At 48.9% G+C, this 6,000-nt stretch overlaps 1 protein-coding gene across 1 annotated transcript in view; it reads right to left on the reverse strand.

The window, feature by feature from the left end:
• Lrrk1 (leucine rich repeat kinase 1) overlaps positions 1-6,000 on the reverse strand; it is a 143,843-nt gene extending 137,843 nt beyond the window's left edge. Inside the window, exon 1 of the mRNA XM_038313710.2 lies at positions 5,904-6,000. The gene's annotated coding sequence lies outside the window, so the exon portion shown is untranslated. The remainder of the gene's footprint in view (positions 1-5,903) is intronic.

The raw sequence follows: 6,000 nt of genomic DNA on the forward strand, positions 1-6,000 counted from the left end.
GCATCTGGCCAGCTCTTTCAGACAGGAACACTGAAAGTACAATGCCTCCCCACCCCCATCTCACCTTGACACTGGGCTTAGATCTTGTTTATGTGAAAAGAAACTCAAAATTATCACAAAGCAGCTCTTGTAGTGTCTAGTTGTTCAATCAACTCTTATCTATTTTATCTGGCAAATAGCCAGGCCCTGTGTGGAACCCGGTGCCACAAACATGGCAAAAATAAGTCCCCTATTGGCGGGACTCATATTTCCACTGGGATAGGGCAGGCACATGGCTGGTCACAATATAAGACCATCCCTTGCCCGGGACTGATATCTATGGATGTCTATGCATGTGATCCCCAAATGGGAGCCAGGCAATGGTCCCAAAGAGAAGGGGTCTGGAAGGAGTTGTTGCTGGTTATAAAGTCAAATGAGCCCTGTAAATGTTGCCTCTCTCCAAGGTGACATTTGACAATATCTAGAGACATTTAGGTTGTCACAGCTTGGGAGAGGGGTGCCACAGGCACACAGTGGATAAAGGTCAGATGTGTGACTAAACAGCTTACCGTGCATCTGGCCACACAGAGTTCTAACCAAAGTAGGGCTCATCTTCTAAGACTGAGCAGACTTTGATCTATGGCTAAACTGCTATTCTATGCATGGACTCCCCTGACCCTGGAGGCCCTCCAACCTGAATGCTTGTGCTGCTTTGCTGAAGAAAGGCACGGACCTATTTTAAAAGGCCTTCTTAGACCTGGCCCAAGACAAGAAGGTTTTAAATTAATACACACACACACACACACACATATATTTAAATGCATGTTCCCATAATCCATCATATACATAAAGCACTTAAGTACCATAAGCACTTAAGACAACCCTGTAATGTGGAGTGGGGATATAACCAAAAATATCAGTAAAAAGAACTAAGAGTCATGAGACAGCTCAAATACTACATGTGTTGTGGCTGTCACTGTGAGGGCTTTCTGTTAGGTATCAGCGGTGTGACATTCAGTTGGAACTTTTCTTCTCATCTGCTAAGAATAGACACACACCCTACACCCCCACATCCCCGCAACCCCTGGCAATGTCAGAACTACTGGGTGACTTCACATAGTAGACTTTGAATAGTCACTCCAACAGGGCTAGTGTGGCCAGTATTTAAAGCAGAGCGGGGACTTGGTAGGTCAGCAGGGTCTCATGCCCCCTTTTGATGAATACACCCAGAATATCCCTGGGTCTCAACTCACAAGTTCTAGAAGCTTCCCTCAAACCAGGTAGCCACTGAGCAAGCCACAGAGCAAAGAAGAGGTAAAGGGTACGTCCAATTTCTCCTCTAAAAGCTTAGGAATGAGACACCTGCCCTGGAGGGTGGTGTGGTGGGGACAGGGGTAGGATGCGGCTGGGGGGCAGACTCTTCCAGGCAGGAGCAAATGTGGTCAAAACAGTCCACACAGTAGCCTTGCTCCTAATAGCCACTCTTCTCTGAACCAGAGGACCAACCATCCAAAAAGGTATTTAGAGTTGAGAAGAAAGAGAACACAGGAGAGCCAGGCAAAATCCGGAACTGTGTATGTCCTACAGCCCAGTAGGAGAGAGAGAAAGGGAAAACATCGAGACAGGGTCTGATTGAAAACCAATCAAGGCTCCACATCGCCCATGAAATCCCCAGAAACTGAGACCCACGGCTATCATCCGCTTTCAAGCGCCGTTCTAAAGCCACTGAATGCACAGGATGCATTTCAAAGAGTCCCCCATGGCAGACGGTCCTTCTCAGAACAGAACTGGCCTGGTATATAATGTTATAATGTGTTTAAGCCACACACACACACACACACACACACACACACACACACACACACACGAAGATATTTTAGGCTAATTCTCACCCAGCACGCTTGGTTCCCCTTTCAGTTTCCTTTTGCGAATCACTCCACAGATAGAGGATTCTGTCACAGGAATGGTCTTTAAACTGCAGCTCTTATTTGGGTTTACGCCATAAGGTAGGCGTTTTAGGAACGAGGTATCTGGATTTACTCCATTTCTGCCTTCAAACAGCTCAGTGCTTCCTTGTGCTTCTCTTAGGCAGAACAATGCAACAGATCATTGTGGTGAATTATGGGTTTTCATTTTGTACCCTGCAGAGGGCCTCGAGACTTTTCTTCAGTAGTGACCACTTTAATGATGTTTTAAAGACCACCCATTTCCTTTTGGCAACTCTTCACGCCTATATGAATGAACATTCCTAAATGATTATTGACGACCAAAAACAAGGAGCTTGCCGTTCATTCTGAGCAGGCTTTACTGAGCCGCTTTGGTGAAGAGTGAGCTCTGATGAGCTCGTGATGCCAGAGGGGAAGGAAGAACAACAAAAGAAGTCATTCCTCGGAGGTTTCTGACTGAGGAAAGCCTAGGGTGTTTCTGCAGGAGGTTTGGGAAGGACAGTCAATACAGGCGTTGAATGTCGAGTGAAGCATGCTGGGACATCAGTTAGCTCCTTGGGTCAAAGCCTGGTCCAGATGGATAGCCAATCATTGTAGATACTTCTAGTGCTTTCACTGTCCTATGAATAACACTGGTACCTACAAACATGGGTGTCAAAGGACGTTGTTTGAAACCCCACATGAGTGCAGAAAGGTTGGAGGACAGAAATGTTCCACATCTAACTTAAGGCTGTTCTTTTACTATCCCAACACTGTACATACCATTCACAGAGGCCTGCTGGCATGGTTATGAGGGGTGCCACAGTGAACAAGGAGGTCTCTGCCCTAAGGAGCCCCGGGAGAGACCTTGAGTAAGTGGGCAGAAGATGAACAGATGAAGGAGGATATAGAAGAAGGGAAAGGGGGGGGCACGGTAGATAGTGCACGGTGAGGGAAGGCTCGGGAAGTCACATGTGGAAACATGGGGCGGCAAAGCAGAGGCTTCAACCATGGAGGCTGGGGGCAATGGCCTGGGCTGTGGAATGGAAGGGGGCTAGACTGAAGGGAATGGGGCGAGTACTGAAGACGCCATGGAGACGAGAGATGCATCCTATCAAACCATTAAGAATGTATGTACACCATGTTGTTTCTAGGGGAAAACCTATTGCTATCATTCTGCTAAATGGGCATAGCAGTATAGCAATAAAACGGCCTCAGTGACACATGGCTGGCCCCATAAATCCGTGCATGGTTCATCCCCCATCAGAGAAGCTTCTTGCAGTAGATGGAAAGTAACCCAGATGTCCATAACTGGACAATACAGAGAGTATGAGACTTTGGAACACTCCGTACTAAATGGGATGTCTTGGTCATACACCTCCCCTCAAGGCTCAGGGATCTATGGGTAAGAGGAGGTGGAAAGGTTGTAACAGACAGAGGTAGTAGATGACCCCAAGGAAACAGTATTGTTGAAACACAGGAGGGCTGATGCTCACAGGAGGCTGTGGAAGCATGCACAGGGCCTGCACAAGTGCAACTCAGACCAAAATCCCAGCCCCGAGAAGGGGAAGTGGGCACCAAGTCCTACCTCCCAACCAGGAAGCTATTTGTAGTCGTCATACCTGCCAGGACAGAGAAAATCAGTTTTCAGCCACACTCCAAGGCAGGCCCTACACCCAGGAGTTGCTGATCAACCCAAAGCAGACTCCGTGTTATTTGTGTGCTTTTTGTTTATTTGGTTGTTTGGTTGGCTTGCTTAATTTGGTGTTTTGTTTGGGGTTTGATAAAAAATAATATAAAGAAGTATATGGGAGGAACTGGGTGAGGGAAATAATATGACAGATATATTGTATAAATACTTTTAAAAACTATTAAAACAAAGAATGTATATCTACTATATCACTGTGCCTGGCAGCTAGGGCAGAAGGAAGAGGACTGTGATCATATACAGCAGGGGCAGCAGCAATTTCCACTATGGAGGAGGCCGTGAGAAGAAGAGGAGAGACCAGGATACTTTTGGGGGTTGGAGCCAACAAGGCAGTAGACTGGACTCAGAGATGATAAGACTTTCTAGAGTTCTTATTTTTAATTCTCTCTCTTTTTCCTCTCTCTCTCTGTCTCTCTCTGTCTCTCTCTGTCTCTCTCTGTCTCTCTCTCTCTCTCTCTGTGTGTGTGTATGTGTGTGTGTGTGTAGTGTGTATGTGGTGTGTGTGGTGTGTGTGTAGTGTCTATGTGGTATGTGTGCATGTGTGTGTTCTCTGTGTGTACAGTGTGTATAGTGTGTGGTGGTGTGTGTTGATGTGTGTAGTGTATATGTGGTGTGTGAGTATGTGGTGTCTGTGTGGTGTGGTGTGTGCATGTGTGTGTAGTGTGTGATGCGTGTACGTGTTGGTGTGTGGTGTGTATGTGTGTGGTGTGTGTGGTGTGGGTGTGGTGTGAGCATGTGTGTGTTCTGTGTGTGTGGTGTGTAGCATGTGATGTGTGTAGGTGTTTGTGTGTGTGGTGGTGTGGGTGTGGTGTGGTGTGTGGGTGTGGTGTTGTGTTGTGTGTTAGTGTGTGTGATGTGTGTTAGTGTGTGTGATATGTGTGTGTTGTGATCATAGGACAACCTCTGGTGTTGGTCTTTGCTTCACACCATGTTTGAGACTCCCAGTCTCTCCTTTACTGCTGCCCATATCAAGCTAGCTGGCCAGTGAGCTTCTGGGAAGTCTGCTCTACACCTCCCATGCAGATTCTGAATTTGAATTCAGATCCTTACACTTGACCAGCAAGTGCCTACACACTGAGCCAGCTTCCCAGCTGTTTTACTATTGTTGTTGTTGTTGTTATTATTATTATTATTAAAATATATCTAAGCTATCAAGGAGATGCAGAGGTCTGGGTGGAGGTGAAGCCTGGCAGGCCGTGAAGCTTCCTTTAGGACAAATTAAGTGTTGGTAAGCTATTTTTTTCTGGACTGTGAGCAAAGACAATGAAAACCAAATCATTAGTTGAAAACCAATTTAGTTGAATGCTAAAGTTTTTCAAATGTGCATATTGAATGCTAAAGTTTTTCAAATGTGCATATTGTGCCCCCTTTAATACTGCTGTGTCATTAAACACAAGGTATTTGGTGAGCATTTGCTAAGAACATAACTCTTATGACTCTTTTCAGCCTGCTCCAGTCCTTGCAGGGGTGGGCGCATACAAGAGAAATTTTTAATGGCCTCGAACTGACTGTTGGCATCCTTAGAACTTCTCCATCGATATCTTTGTTGCTACCCCTTGCCCTTCTAGGATTCTGCCCTCGTCTGCACTGGGGAACACAGCCAGCTCAAGCAAGAGTTTTTCTCAGTAGCCACAGAGAGGCGACCACTGGTCCAGAAGCGCGCCCCAGGAGTGGAGGAGGGGAAAACCTCCGCACCACCCCGGTGCCCAGAGCGTGGAGAGCCTGCTGGGCAGTTGCCTCCCGCCACTGGCGCTCACGCACCCCCACGCGCACACACGCTCAGGACCCGCTCTCTGTTCAAAGTCAGGCTTTCTACAAACGCAAAAGAACTTTGTAGCCGCCCTGGTGTTTCCTACTTTTGTTTCTTAACTCTGCTCCCCGCCCCCATTCTGCTCCGGTCCCGCGCGGGATTTCGGGGTCCCCCGACTCCTGGGCTTCAGAACCGCACCCGCTTAACCCTTCAAAGGACTAGGGTCGCGGCGCGGTCTGAGAAGCAGCGAGGAGACCCGGGTCGCCCCGAGATCCAGGCGCCCCCAGAGCTGTGACCTGCGACCTCTCAGGCACAGGCCGGGGTCCGGAGCACGCGGCAGCCAGGGGTGCGGGGTGCCGGCCTGGGGAACAAGGCGCGGGGGTTGTGGCGCGGGACGCAGGGCGAGGGGCAGACGGCCGCGGCTGCATGGAGGGGACCCAAGTACGGGTCCGGGAGGCACGGGAGAAGCTTTGCTGCCCAGCCGCTAGCTTCAGTCTTGTCCCCAACTGAAGGGCAGGGTGAGGTCCGGAGCAGCACTTACCTGCAGCGCTAGGGTCGGGGGGGCTGAGGGCGGGCGACATCAGCGGGCCAGGGCCTGCGGGTCCTACCGTGCTCTGCCCTGTGAGGCTCTGGCCGCC

Source organism: Arvicola amphibius, chromosome 12 (genome assembly GCF_903992535.2).
Source record: "Arvicola amphibius chromosome 12, mArvAmp1.2, whole genome shotgun sequence".
NCBI lineage: Eukaryota > Metazoa > Chordata > Mammalia > Rodentia > Cricetidae > Arvicola > Arvicola amphibius.